This window comes from Chenopodium quinoa, unplaced genomic scaffold (genome assembly GCF_001683475.1).
Source record: "Chenopodium quinoa cultivar QQ74 unplaced genomic scaffold, ASM168347v1, whole genome shotgun sequence".
NCBI classification, from domain to species: Eukaryota; Viridiplantae; Streptophyta; class Magnoliopsida; order Caryophyllales; family Amaranthaceae; genus Chenopodium; species Chenopodium quinoa.
The window spans coordinates 662501-678850 of NW_018743691.1; the positions used below are offsets into that span (position 1 = coordinate 662501).

At 32.6% G+C, this 16350-nt stretch overlaps 1 long non-coding RNA gene across 1 annotated transcript; it reads left to right on the plus strand.

Annotated features, from left to right (window-relative positions):
- The first annotated feature begins 1990 nt into the window (after positions 1-1990).
- On the plus strand, positions 1991-5926 carry LOC110683705. The gene is made up of 3 exons (XR_002503663.1): positions 1991-2378; positions 3338-3397; positions 4805-5926. It is a non-coding gene; the product is annotated as an uncharacterized LOC110683705 (long non-coding RNA).
- The last annotated feature ends 10424 nt before the right edge of the window (positions 5927-16350 follow it).

Sequence of the window (16350 nt, forward strand, 5' to 3'; positions counted from 1 at the left end):
GGACTCTTTTCCTTGTTTCTTTCATTCTTCCATAGCTCCCTCATTTCCTCCTCTTGCCTCCAACTTCTTTTATTATTTTTCCAAAAGCTTTAAAGTGCCTTCTTTATACCTAAATATGCACCGAATTGAAACACTAGCAAACCCGTGAAGCATAGGATACACAAAAAATGCATATAAATAGAGTAATTAGTGAACTAAGACATTAGTTTATCACAATTCTAAGGCTCAAAATCACTCTAAAATCATACGAAATTGCAAGCTATCAGTATATATATATATATATATATATATATATATATAGTGTGTGTGTGTGAGGTTTTTTTTTTTTTTTTTTAATATAGTCTTTTATTCTCTCTTCCACACTATTATTTTGGAAAGTTTGATATTATGTTTGAAAATTTGTTAAAATTAATCCCAACTTTCGCCGATTCGCTCAAAATAATCCTAAGTTTGGATTATTTTTAAATAATTTGTATAATCCGAACTCTAGGGGTTATTCACTTTAAACGGTCCTAAGTGACCGGCAATATGTTAAAGTGTTTTATTTATTTATTTATTATTTTTTTTTTTATGTTACACTTGTCATCTCTTAATTAATTGAAAATCTTTTTTTACGAAAATAATTTTGGGTTTTTCTACATGGTACCCCCAAGTTATTGCGTTTTCTATGTTGTGCCTTCTAAATCTAAACTTCTACACGGTGCCTACAAGTTTAATAAACTTAATCACTTTTAACCATTCATTAAGTTAATGTTAAACACTATTAATTGACTACTAACTATGGTTAGCAACATTTTTTTCCCCTTTATTTTTTTTTAAAAAAGACGTTACTAATATGTTATCATAACTTTTTAAGATAATGTGGTTATATTTCTCCCAAACTCACGATTTTCCACCATTGTTAGATTCTTTCTTCTTCTTCTCCAAAATAAACATTGATAAAATCAACTCTTTTTCTCTGAACAAACCATAAAATTCAATACTTGTAAACTACAACAACTCCACTCAAATAAATTCAAGACATTCAACATGGCAAATATAAAGGACACATTGCAAGAAATTTACACTGACAATTGAAATGAAAAATTGAAGCCAATTAAAAACTAAAATCATTAGATCACGTGGCATAGCATGGCATAACATCAAAATATACAGTAGATTGATTAATTGGACAAACAACCCGACAACTAACTACTAGTATGAAATTTACCGACTCTTTTAGTTAATATAATCATTTTCACTTATTGTACACAAAAAATAACAAGAAATTAATTATCAACTTAGGATAAAAAAATGTTGTTTAATCATACCTTTGCTTGAACGATAAACAAAAAAATTTTGATCGGAAAAAAGCAAAGAAGAATTTTGGATATGTTATTGTATATTTTAATCTATCCTTATTAGCTTTGAATTTCTGAGTAAACATCTTAGGTTTTGTAACAATTGGGAATTCAGTGAGATAATCATTCTCAATAAACAGGGGCGCGCGAAAGATGGAATGTGAGGGGTTTGATCAAAATCGGGTTTTAATTTTGTATTTTATGTCCTTTATTTTTTTTAAGGAGTAATTAACTAAGGTGGGTGGTTATCTTAACCACCACTAGTACATAATTAAGTTTATGTAACACGTAATTGGTAACACTTTTTAAAATGCAAAATATTAAATTTATAAGTAACACTTTGGTAAAACTTTATTAGTATGTAACACTGAAGGTAACACTTTTAACATAAGTAACATTCCAAAGTAACACTTTTAAAATAAGTTTCATTTTATTGGTAACACTAAGGGCCTGTTCTCTTCAGCTTATTTTCAGTTCAGTTCAGTTCTTATATAAATTTGCTTCCCTCACAAAATATTCAGATCAGTTCAGTTTAGTTCAGTTCAATTCAGTTCAGTTCTATTCAGTTCAGTTCAGTTTGGCTCCAATAAGTTCAGTTCAATTCATTTCAGTTCACTTCAGTTCAGTCAATCAGAACAGACATAAGAGTTGTTACATTATTTTTGGGTGAATTAAACTTTTTTTTAAGGGAAATTAAACATTTATAATATAGTAAAAGTAAGGTTAATCCCCAAATTTAATTAACAATTACCAGTTTAATAAAAGAAGTTGAGGTATTATTGCCAAAGAAATTATTTGTTAAAAAAATTATCAAAAAAAAAAAGGACCCCCCCCCCCCCCCACCCAACAAAAAAAAGGAAAACCCCAAATAAAAAAAATTCTACCTCTCAATTAATTCAAGTCTTATTTCCTCCTTCAGCAACGACAATCTTAGGTTTTACCAGTTTAATTCCTAGTTATCCCGCGAATTTCATCACAAAATCAAGCGTCGAATCGATCGTCATTTAGAATTTCATCGAACTCTTGCTTGCGATTCAGGTATCTTGTTATTTTGGGTGAAATTTTGATATATTTGGTTATGTAATCATTACTTTTCATGTAAATTATCACAATCAAGTTTATAGGGTTTAGTTTTTAATTGGATTCTATATTATACAAGCAAATTTTGCATCTGGTATTCACAATTTCACTTTTTTTTTTGGTAAATGAATTTTCTTGTAAAACTATGTTGTATATTTCGTATAATTGATCTTAGATTTTACGACCTTTCCTAAGAATCATCGATTATTCATTAAGAATGCCGTGAATTTGTAAATTTTAACAGATATACTCCGTAGTATGTGAAATGGATGAATTCAATCTCTGGCCTTTTATACAATTTATTTTGGGTCTGAATTTTATTTTCGCTTTAGTAATATCTATTTCGTATTTGTTGTCGTGCATTTTGAATCCCATTGGGACTTGAGAACACAACTCTAATCAACTATTGAATAATCATCATAGTTAATTTTAGTCTTTTACAAATAACAGAAAAAAAAAAACCATATTCATATATTGCATTATATATATATATATATATATATATATATATATATATATATATATATATATATATGTCCACATGTAGATTTCAAGGGAATAAGATTATTGGATATATTATTGCTATTGTTATAGTCTTTCCAAATTGTAAGTGTGTGGGTTGCAGTGAGACTTGAACAATCAAAGATATCATGTCACACATGTTTATAACTTCAGTTAATGTGTCTTTTATCGCACACGCTACAACTTTTCACTTGAGATTGAATCCCTTAGTTCACTACTTCTGTTAACAGCTTGGTCAATAACGAGACCAGTGAAACAAAGATTGTGTATTTTACTATATATTAGAGTTAAATAATGATAATTGAACTTATAGGTCGTGTGACTATTTCAAGGCATAGATCTTTAGATATCTTATCAACTTAATCCATAATTTACTCTGACCTTTATTTTGCTAGTTTGAGATGTGTGGTATCCAGGTGCTCAGGAAGCAGGTGAGTTGTGGCGGCTTCACTAAGGTAAATTTCTACTATTGGCACAATTTCATTGCACTTTTATCTTTGCATTGCGTGATTATAGCTGATAGGCTTGAGTATTAGCAAGATTAATTCACCTTAGACTACTAGCAAGATAATGATGTTGCGATCATCTCTTATTTTATTGTCGTGTATATCATCTTTGAGTTTCTTCCAACGGTAGCGTAGTCATTATATTTAGGCCTTTGAATATTTCGAGTCAAAAATAGTACGATATGCATTAGAAAGTATATAATATAATGTATGTAGTGCACATCTTTTGAGGTTTGAATAGTGTTGATCTTGAGTGACTCTATTGTGTCTTATAATTGAAAAACCTCACCCCCAACCTTTCCTCAAGTTTTCTTGTAATGATATGATTAAATTTGAGATTGGTGTCACGCATCATAGCTTGAACACCCTAACTTAATTAGTTTAAATTGACATGAACACATGCTAATTTACAAGATGACAATGCATGATCTGACAGGAGATTTTCACAGGAGGCAGTGGGCACATGGTACGCTTGACTAATTTTCTATACTCATTAATGAAAGGTTTGCACAATACACTAGTGTCAAACCCTGTACACATACATTCTTCAGTCTTGTGTGCTCTCTTCTGTAGGAAGCAACATCTAGATGGCAGATTACATCATAGTCTCCCTTCTATACAACAAACTTCCATCCCTCATATGATAAGCTGAAATTTAAAATGAGTCGGGTTCTGTAACGACCTGCTTAATGTTAGTTTGTATTAATATTGATTTAAGCAATAAAGATCAATTCTTGGGGAAAATAGGCAGCTCTTTGATTAATTTGAAAGGAAAATAACAAGCATAAGGGTAGCTTTAGGCTACTAATCTCTGGGTTAGCACCTTTAGGGCACCACTCTCTAATCCTAGGAATTACAATGATCTTGCCTACCTAGCACATCCTACCCTCCCTTTGTTATATACACATAAACTGCCAAAAAGAGAAAACAACAAAAGTTGTTGCAGCTGTCACTGCTCCTCACAAATTGGAGGCTGCCCTGCTGCTAAGTGATTGCCCTGCTGTCCTTGTACTGACATTCCATTTTGCTGACCTCTGCTCCTCCTTCTTGCATAAGTAATCAGCCCATTGCCCTTGATTCATGTATCCGTTACAGGTTCCTAGCTCCTATCTTCTTAGTTTTGCCTCTAAACCAGATCCCCCTCCTCTACCATTTCTAATTACACATCCAGCACTCTTAAAAGCAAATAAATTATGATCATTTTCCCAATGTACACTCTAATAATGAACAAGAGAAAACTGAGGTAATGGTTAATATATTCTCTCTTAGAAAGGATTCTAAGCACTAGCTCTTATTATTGCATTATTTCATTTTTGTTCTTGTTATCTGATGTATGATGCTTTCACACATATATAGGATCAAATGGAGCACGATGAAGGATTGGGATAGCAAGTAATGATGCTACAACAAGCGTGCTTGCATATACAAGATCGAGATAATTTTTTTTTTCCTTTTTTTCCCGAGACTGAAAACTTTGGAGCTTTCTGCTAGTTGAACTGCTGCTGCTGTCACTTATTGTTACTGCTGTTTTGCTGCTACTACTCTCTGCTACTACTGTTTGCTGCCACTGCTCGCTGCTACTGTTGTTTATTTGCTGCTACATACTGCTATCTGTTAGTATTGATGTTTGATCTATAGTTGCTGCTACTGTTGTTGCCGTTCTGCTAGCTAGCTACTACCATACTGGCGTTGACTATTTTTTGAAATTTGGAGGTTTTCATATTTCCTCGCTTTTCCAAGTTAGAGACTGAAGCTAACTTTCTTTTTTTTGTTTTGATTATTATATTGTTTGACCAAACATAAAAATTGTTGTTTATGGATTTTTTTTTTGTAAGATTATGAAATTATTTCAATTCAAATTATTGTCTACCATTTATGTTAATTTCTCTTTCATGGTTACATTGTTTTACATATTAATATTATTTTCAACAACAACAACAACAATAATAATACCTATTAATTATTAAGGTGTTACATTAGATTGGATAAAGTGATACATAATGTCGTATAAAGTGTTACTATATGATTGAAAAATGTTACTAAAGATAAGTAAGTGATACCTAAGTTATAAAAGTAACACTTTAAAAATATTACTAATAATATGAAAAGAGATACATTAGAAGGTCTATGGTAGCACTTCGGAAAATGTTACCATACGTTATTCAAAGTGTTACATAAGACCTTAGGGAACATAGGCGGAAGTATCACCCAATAAAGTGTTTCTTGTTGTCTATAATAACACTTTTACCACTTTATGTAACACTTTTTGGATGTTACTTAAGATTACTTTTGTACTAGTGCACAAGTTAATTATTGTTAACAAAACAACTTATAAAGGGCATATATAAAACAATACATAAAACTTGTGGGCACTATGTAGTAGTTTGGATATAGAAGGGCACAACATAGAAAACGCAATAATTTGGGGTTATCATGTAGAAAAACCTAAATTAAAAAAAAAAAAAAAAAAAAAAAAAACAATTGAAAACCCATCCACCAACCTTGAAATCCTGGAGCCATCGCCTACCACCCAGCCAGGTACCCCTGCCCCTAACTGCCGCCGCTCCACTGCCAGCTCCGTCGCCGCCCTTCTCTCTACCCCTAAACCACCAAAAGTACCGTCTAAACCACCAAAACGACAATCCCAGAACCTCCTAACCTAAACCCTAACTCCTAAATAAACCCAACCCCACCGCCAAAACACCACAATCAATCCTCCTCCACCCTCGAAACCCTATTTGCTAGGGTTTTGAGGGTGGGGGAGGATCGATTGTGGTGTTTTGACGGTAAGGCTGGTTTTTTTTTTTTTTTTTTTTTTTTTTTTTTTTTTTTTGGCGGTGGAGGTTGGGTGATTAAGGGGAATGAAGAGGGAAGCGGTGGTGGTTGGACGCCGATGTGACAGAGGGAAAGTCCGGGAGCCGGAGTCGACGGGAAGGAGGGTTGGCGGCACCGCAAGCAGCCGACGGTGGTGGAAGGGGAGGCTTTCGTGGGTGGGCTGTTTTTATTTTAATTTGTTTATAATTTTTTTTTTAAAAAATAGTCAACCGACTGCATGGTGCCACGTGTACATCACTGTAACCTGATACAATAGGTTGGGTGATCGGTTGGGACTGTTTAAAGCGAATAACCCCTAAAGTTGAGATTATTGAAAAATAACCCAAAGTAGGGATTATTTTGAACGAACCGGCAAAAGTTGTGAATATTTTTAAAAATTTTCCTATTATATTCTTCTACATCAATTTTAAGGCCTTTTGTTTTCAAGATTTAATATTGCATTCATAATTTAATTCAAATATTGTTTTCTCTTGTCAATCCTCTTATTTATTTTATTGTTAACTATGCTTCCTTTATTGATTATCGTTCTTGATTTTGCTAAGATGCATGAGTAGTTTTCCAATCAAAGAATTAGCGGAACTCAAATATGATTAATACCAGAATTAATTCTTTAAGGGAAATTCTACACAGTAACCCTCAGGTGTTGACTTTTCCAAGCTGTGTCCCCTTTTAAAAGCTCCACGTTGTAACCTCAAGGTCCTAAAAATGATTAAGTTGTACCCTTGTCGTTACCCCCCGCCCGCCCAAAAAAAAAAAAATACATGTTTCCATTAGTTTTTTTTTCAAGGATGTAATGTTGGAATGGGTTAAGTTTGGAGGGAAAATTTCCCTCCACAATCACAATACTCCACCCTCCTCCTTAAATAAAAAATAGTATCATGCTAGGTTTGGAATGGAAATTTGTGATTTGGATGTTATTAGTGATTGAATTGAGAAGCATGATTTACTTGTGATGAGTTATTGAATGGAAAATTATAGTTTGGAATATTATTTATGAACCACATGTTTATTTATGGCTTGATAGAGAGCATGTTTAATCAAACTAATTGTTTAATTATGTTTGGAATATTGAAAAGGAATTTTATTATGGTTCATATAATTTTTATTGATGCTTTAAGCATGAGGAAGGAGCTATATAAGTATCTATGTACACGAGGAATAAATTGTATGTTGGTGCCTTTGTGCACTTAAGGTGTTTTTAACACCGAGGGATAGGATTTTTGGTACTTTATGCGTTTTTTATGCGTTTAAAGTGTCTTTGACACTGAGGTAGAATTAAAAAGGGTTCAACATTAAATATTATGTGGTCACTAAATATTCAAGAATTAAATTGGTATGTTTGTTGATTGAATAATTATTGATGATTGAATGGTTATGCTTTGAGAGTCATCACCAAGTCTAATAATATGTAAATAACGTAAAGTGAAAGAGATTACGCACCAAACTCTAGGAACGTATATACCTTGAGTATGAACATATGGGGGGAGTTATGTGACTTTATATTTGATCATAACTTCTAACGGAGTACAGGACGCTGTATATTCCTTTTTATTATTATTATGCGCTGGAATTCCGCCACCTATGTGTGGCACAGGTTTGTCGCTGGCACGGTTAGCTCCCGTGTCAGTTTACCTCAATTTATTGGGGGAGGTATAGTTGGAAACCCGTTCGATGCGTAATCAACGCTAAATGAATTATTTAGTGTCTAGTTAAAGTGTCTTGTTGATTGTTGTGTGTGCTTGTAAACAGGTGCATTGAGGTAAGTGTGTGTTGATAGGTGAAAGCATGTTAGTGTGTTTAATTACGCTTATGTACTCAGCTTTGCTGATTGTGTGTGTTTGTGTGTTTGGCCATGTCTTTATCTTGGCCCTATGATGACCCATTTTTAATGGAGAGTAGTGGGGACAAGTGGAGATAATCTTTTCAGGTGTTGAAGCATATTCATGACGGAGTGAGTGAAGAGCGAATCATGCTAGTTTCTATAAGTTGTGATGCGGTTTATTGCTTTCAAATATTATATTATGTTACGCTTATGAGACTAACGCAAAGGTTTTCGTAATTAAATTGGTTTTGATAAGGGCCTTCAATGGTTCCAAGTTGTAGGTTGATTTTATTTGACTTTGGTTTTAACTTTACTTTCGTTTGGTTGACTTTTAAGTTGACTCGTTTTGAATGGTTTTGATTTAAGTCTTCCGCTGTGTGTCTTTGATAATTTCCTTAGCCGTTCTCACGGTGGCGGTAATGTCTTAGATATTCCTAAATCGTATTTTAAAGAGTAAAATAGGTATTTTTAAAGGAAAGGAATTTCTAGGGTGTTACAAAGTAGTATCAGAGCTTTGGTTGAGATTTTTATTACCACTAAAGCCAAAAACGTGTTTTTACAGTTTTTATTTTAAAACTTGGCCAAGTGCTTATTTAATAAATTAGTTTTAAAAGCGAGTTATTTTATTTTATTTTGATTTTAAGAGGACCAAAATATTTATTTATTTTTTTTTACGAGGTCCAAAATTTTTAGTTTGGACATCCGAAATTTTTATGGTATGCCCGAATTTTTTTGTGATGGCCGAATATTTTGGCCCTTTTTCGAAGCTTATTTTCAAATTTTATTTTAAAAAGAGGAATCAAAAATATTTTTAGTTTGTGTTTTTTGCAGAAAAGCAAGGATTGCGGTAAGAAATATGTGTTAAAAGCTTTTATTAGCATGTTGGTGAGCTTGGGTAGGAGAAGAAAGGGCATATAGGCTAGAATTTAATTTCTTCCCTATGTGCATATTTTTATATGAGGTGTTCAAGCATATTGTATGACTAAATGTTTATTGATGAAAGCATGCAATATGTGAAATATTATATGTGAGCTATTAAGATTGTATGATTGAACACCGTACTTAATCTTCTGCAAGAACTGTATTATATTGTTATGGGAAGGGTTTTCTTTTGGTATTCAATCCCTTTTTCTTGTAGGATCCCTAAACCTATACCCTGTGAGTTTCTATAATGAGAATTTTGAGGAATGTTAAGGATTTTGAGAGTTCAATTGCTTATTTTAGGATTGTTTGCTTCAATTTTTTTTTTATTAGAGAGGTATTTTGGAAGATATCTTGGGATACACATCATCACATGGGAGTGAGTATTGTGTTTTGGGATAGCATGTTGTTAAGATACCTTGTCTAGTTATTAGAATGAGTTTTTGAGTTTGTACACTTGTGTATGGAGACACCAAGTTATTAGGATAAAGAGATTGATTTTAATGCATATGGTTAAGGAGCTTAAGGATAAAATCATTTGGGATATTATCTATTCAGAGGAATATGTTTTGTCTTTGAGTATGAGTTTGAATTGGAATCGAAATTGAACAAGAGCTCAAGAGAGGTGAGCGTAGGAATTGATTAGAGATGAGTAATGATGAAAGTTATTATATGAGTTGAGAGATACTCAATGCGGATCAATTGAATTTTGACATTGTAAGCTTAGTGACTTATCATTTCTTATGATTAAAGTTATTTAGTTTGGGATGGAGAATTGAGTATATATATATATTAATATATGATGGGAGTCTTGAGAAATCATGATTTTGTTGGAATATTGAGGATTTTTGTTTTGTCGAACCTTGAGAATATTGACACATATCATCTAAAAGTTACGAGTATTTACTCATTAACCTTGGGATATGAAAATAATTATCTTACATTAAGGAGTCATAGCAAAGCTATCATTTTGAAGAGAGTTCTTGAACTTATTCACCTACTCTTTTAGAGTTGTTCAATGACCTAATGATTTCTATTGTTTTCCAAGAGCTACTCATTTCTCTCTCTCCTTTTGGGTTGCAGTCATGGGGATATTTATATTTTTGATTTCTTGTTTAATTATATGAACTATGATTGTTTATCAATCATAATTTTATGCATTTGAATTATTAGATATGAGGACAAAAATATGTTACCTCAAACCTTAATTCGAATTAAATAATAATTGTTCCCTGATTGAGTTTATTGGTTGATGTTTCGATTAGAACAGGAGAAAGCTAGGTGTTTCAACCTAACCTATATAGCATCCAGTTTTATCATCAAGAAAGTATGATGACAAGAAACAATTCTAGTAATAGAAATGATTTGAACAAAGTAGTATGGCAAACTTGATAGATTGCCAAGGATGATATAACCACCAATAATCCTGTAATGGATGAAGGTGTAACTAAATAGTGTTAAAGAGTGAAAACCATCTAAACACCAAAGGGAGATCAATTCCCAAAGCTTTGAGGGTTGAGTTAAAGAGCTATGCAAGTTGTATAAAGGCAAAATGTGTCTTGAGAATTTGAGAGGGAATGAAAGTTTGTATGATAAGTACTGGAAAGAGTTGATTTTACCATGTCAATGGGAACGAACAAGTTGTGAAGACACCCAATCTTATCTGAGGGACATTTGAGATAGCAAACTCAAAATAAGTTTTACCGAACTTTCATGCAGATAGAAATAAAAGATAGTGAGGTTTAATTAAGTGGAAATGAAAAGATTACTTGGTTTCGAGAAGTACTCCAAGTTGTTAAGACCTCTCGGTATTCAAGGAAATGATGTTGCTTTAAACTTAAGGGAATGAGTTGAAGGATGGCGAACTATGAGTTTAAGGGTGGTTTTCAAGACATAAAGCCTTTGGGAGTTTGATTGAATTGAATTATAATTAATCAATTCATATATTAGCTAAATGAAAGGTGTATGACAAGATTTATGAATTTGATTGAGATGTGTTGAAATAACTTGAGTAAGGATTGTATATGAGGTGATTGAAGTTGAGATTATTTAGGGGTCACGAGATTTATTTAAGGGATGCTAGAAGAAAGATTATGGATTTAATTGGAGGAAAGATGTAAGCATGGGAAATATAAGCAAGGATATAAAGGTTAAGTGAAGTTGGAGGTATTATATGGACATATTTGCGTGTAGAGAAAGGGTTAATGTTGCATTGCGTAAAGGGGGTTGAAAGATACTATTGAAGTCATTGAAAGAAGGTTACATCACCCTGGAGAGCGCATGTAACTGTTAAAGAAAGAAATGGAAGTGTCTATAAAGTGCCTATGGGGGATTGATCAATGTGACAAAGAAGTATAATTATCCTTTGCTTTAAAGCGACGATTTGTTTGATCAAATGAAAGGAGAAAATATAATTTTGACATTAGACTTGAGGATAGAACTACTAAGTAAAAATATTCAACAGAGGATATTTAGAATTTGGCGCCTATGACAAGGGTTGGACGATTCGAGTTTTCATTTTTGCCTTTTGGGATAATGAATCACCTTTAATTTCCATGGATTTATGGAATTCAGTATTTTCATTGAAGGTATTTTTTGTGAATTCTAAGAATGGGAAGGAAAGGGCGATGTGAACATCTGTAATAAAATGTGTTGATGCTTAGAGAGAAGCAAATGCACGCAAGTTTTTCCCGAGCGTGAGTTGTGTTTGAGAAAGGACCATTTTGGGAAGCCTTGCGATAAGAGGAAATGTTGATGTAACAGGGATAGAAGCAGTGAATTATGGACAATAAATTAGTTGTCATTTGAAGTCTTCAAGTTGGATAATGGGGGTGAAAAATGTCTATGATAGATTTTCAAGGATAATAGACAAGTGAATGTATTATTGGAGAGTGATAGAAAGTTTATGGGGAATATAAATGTGAAATAATTTTTGTATGGAAACATGATTGTTTGAATGAAGTTTAAAGTTGAAATAGACTCTCACACACAAGGATTTAAATATGTAGCAAAGAAATGATTGGAGTTGATAAAGGAATATGGGTGAGGCATTCAATATTATTGAAAGGGGAGGTAATGTGGTGGATTGATACAAAGTAAATAGGAAAGAAGGAAATTAACCCCCTCAAAAGTGTTGGAAAAGAAAGTAAAAAAAAAATGTTGGGATAACTAGAGTTTGAGACCAACGATATTCGAGGAAATGCAGGAAAATCAAGAAGAGAATGTGAAGTTGGGGTCGAATTCGTAGGAGGATATGCTATTTTATTGGTCATGGAAATAACCTTAAATATACATTTAAGAGTAAGAAGTTGAAGTGAAATATAATGGAAGGAAGGTGAAATACACCCAGGAAAGGACAAGTTGTAAAAGGATTCGATAAGGTGTATTGATGATTAAAAGTGATTGTTTCATTTGAATTGTGGTGGATAGATCGTCTAAGTCCACAATGTGTAAAATTGATGAAGGAGACTTGGAGAAAGGAGCAACTTGCAAAGGCTTACATCAAATTTTTTGTGAGATTACATGGAGTTCCTAAGGATATCATTTTAGATTGAGATTCCTAGTTTCTTTCAAGATCCTAGGAGGTATACAGGAGACCTTTGGTGATACACAGAGGATGATTACTACAACCACCAAATAATAATGGACAAACAAAAGGAATATTTACGTTGGAAGTCATTAGAGAGCATGAAGCATTGGAGAGAAAACAAATGAAAGATAACCATGCAAGGCCGCATTGGCATGGCAACATTTCGAGGTTGGTGTAGAAAGAACTATGAAAGTTCACTATGTCGGGGAACATTAGTGAGAAGATCGTCTTAGGACTTCAAACGAGTAAAGTTATGGAGAAGCAAGAAAAGTATCCAAGAACGGATTTAAGTGGTGCAAGTTAAACAGGGGACAAAAGACAAGTGTTATTGAAAGTGTAACCCATAAAACAAAGTTAAAGTATGGAAAGAATAAAGAGAATGAGCCAAGGTATATAGAAATATATGAATTTGCATAGAATTGGTAAAGTGGAGAATAACTTGGCATATTATTGGACCTTGGTAAGGTATAAGATATTCTTCATAAGTCATTGACTAAAGGTAGGACTTGCAAAGGAAACCATTGAATGAAACCAATTTGATCAAAAGAAAGCTAGACAAAAATCAAGGTTTTGAATAGCAAAGTGCTTCATACTTTTACTAGAGGATTGGTAAAAGATAGTATAGATGGTATTGATTATTTTTGGTATAATGAGTACGGAATCGATGAGACTTTTGGTACTTGCAACAAGGAATGAATATAGAGAAGTATTATGATTTTACCAAGGATGGAAAGAGAAAGAGAACAACATAACTCTAAAGCTGAATTAAGTGGAGTTACGGGGGGCGTAACTCGTTTTCTTTAAGGGGGGTAGAGTGCGATAGAATTGCACACTTTTCCCTTAATTTTGGCATTTTAAGTGCTTTTTCGGTCAGTTTTACACTGATTTTGTTATTTAGTTTGTTTGTCTTACACACAAGGATGTGTAAATTTCTTTCCAAAGTTGAATATTACACTAATAGTAGTGTGAGTTCGTTAGTTAGCCTAATAGTTTACACATTATTTTGTGTAAGTTGTTAATAAAGTTGTTATCTTACACACTAGTTTGCGTGTGAATGAATAGATGAGGTAGAAAGGAAGTATCACAAAAGTACAACAACTAAAAATATTAAGAAAATTTTTCGAGATTTTAAGTATTTATGTGCCTTTAAACGAGTTTTTAAAGTTTTCGAGCCTAAGTTTCGAGGACGAAACTTCTTTTAAGGGGGATAGACTGTAATACCCCGTATTTTTATTGTATTTTATAAATTATTACTTATTTATAAAGTATATTTTGGGGTCACCTTGTTTTAATTATGGGATTTAAATAAATTGAATTTTTAATTTGATTAATACTCACTCTACCAAATTACAATTATATATATATATAACAAGCCCAATCATTCTTTTATTTATTTGGGCCAATTGTTTATCCCTCCTATCTTCTTTTATGAAGCCCAAATATCTTAAATCTACCCTACTCTATACATACTCCTTCAATCCCCAAAAATTTTCCCACACAAGAGGTTAGTCTTACTTTTCTTTTCTCTTTATTTTCTTTATCTTATTTTCCTTTAATTTTCTTTCCTTTTATTTCTTTTTCTTTTTCTTCTTTCTTTTCTTTCCCCTTCATCCTTCTCGTAGAAACAAGCAGCCCCACCCCCCTGATGTCCGGCCAGCCTCGTCGCCGGCTAGCCACCTGCTGTCGCCGGCGACCTTCCGGTGGTCGCCCAAAATGCACCGCCGCACCACCTTTCTTCCTCCCTTCTCTCTCCTCTTGTTTTAATTATTGTTCTAATAATTTATAATTTGGGTTTTTGATTTTAAATTGTTTAAACATGATTAGTATGTTCTACAATTGTGTTTTAATGATTAAAGGTTGTAAATTTTAGATTATAAAGTGTTTAATTTTCAGATTTTATGAAGTATTAAAAGTTAGGGTTTTAATTATTAAAGTGTTGATTTTTAGGGTTCTAACTTACAATTGATTTGGGGGTTTTATATACCCATTGATTGGTAATAAAGCTTAAAGATTGTATCTTTATGGAGTTTTAATGAAATTTTAATGGGTTTTTTTTTATAGAATAATGCTGGAATTTTTATTTACATACTACTTTTGTGTATTAATTAAAAGGAGTTGATTACCCATAAGTAGAGAATATTTTAAGTGGTTTTAATATAATTTTCAGATTTATTTAAGGGGTTTAAGCCTTAAAAAGTATGCTGGAATTTTTATATGAACACGCAAATTCATGTTTTAATAATTAGATTTCCGTTCGTTAACATTAATCTCGTTTTAATCCCGATCAGGTTCTAAACTCCTCCGATTTTGATAAAAAAAAAGTAGTGTTTTTCGAGTGGAAACAACGTTTTAAGAAAGACTAACCACCTTTGGTGGTGAGCACTACCCTGTCGTGGCCAAATTCAGCTTATAAATACGATTTTCGAGCAGTTTTTGATTTTTAACGAAGTTTTTTTTTATGCTTTAAATTTTATCTTTGAGTTTGAAAGGGGTAAGAGATAATTTAATGTTCCTATGGATAATTTAAGTATAAAGATGTATTTTGATGAAGTTTTAAAGGATTTTTGATTAGTTTAAAATGTTAGAATTTTATTTAAAGTAGTATAATTCTGATTTTTAATAAAAGGGTGTGATTATCCATTAAAAAGGAGTTTAATTAGGGGTTTTAAAATAATTTTCAGATTATTATAAGTTATTTAAAGTGAGTTTAAGTTGCTGGAAATTGTGTATACAAGGGTAATTAATATAGTATTATTGTCCCTTTATGTAGGAGACTTGGTTCGAGAATTGTTGTAGAGTACTCGGTTATTTTAAGGGTTTTATTGAGGTACGTTCGTGTACTTAGCATAGTTATGTTGATGAAGTAGCATGCTAAATGTGTTTGATTAATAAAAAATAGTATCATGCTAGGTTTGGAATGGAAATTTGTGATTTGGATGTTATTAGTGATTGAATTGAGAAGCATGATTTACTTGTGATGAGTTATTGAATGGAAATTTATAGTTTGGAATATTATTTATGAACCACATGTTTATTTATGGCTTGATAGAGAGCATGTTTAATCAAACTAATTGTTTAATTATGTTTGGAATATTGAAAAGGAATTTTATTATGGTTCATATAATTTTTATTGATGCTTTAAGCATGAGGAAGGAGCTATATAAGTGTCTATGTACACGAGGAATAAATTGTATGTTGGTGCCTTTGTGCACTTAAGGTGTTTTTAACACCGAGGGATAGGATTTTTGGCGCTTTATGCGTTTAAGGTGTCTTTGACACTGAGGTAGAATTAAAAAGAGTTCAACATTAAATATTATGTGGTCATTAAATATTCAAGAATTAAATTGGTATGTTTGTTGATTGAATAATTATTGATGATTGAATAGTTATGCTTTGAGAGTCATCACCAAGTCTAATAATATGTAAATAACGTAAAGTAAAAGAGATTACGCACCAAAACTATAGGAACGTATATACCTTGAGTATGAACATATGGGGGGAGTTATGTGACTTTATATTTGATCATAACTTCTAACGGAGTACAGGACGCTGTATATTCCTTTTTATTATTATTATGCGCTGGAATTCCGCCACCTATGTGTGGCACAGGTTTGTCGCTGGCACGGTTATTATTATGCGCTGGAATTCCGCCACCTATGTGTGGCACAGGTTTGTCGCTGGCACGGTTAGCTCCCGTGTCAGTTAACCTCAATTTATTGCGGGAGGTATAGTTGA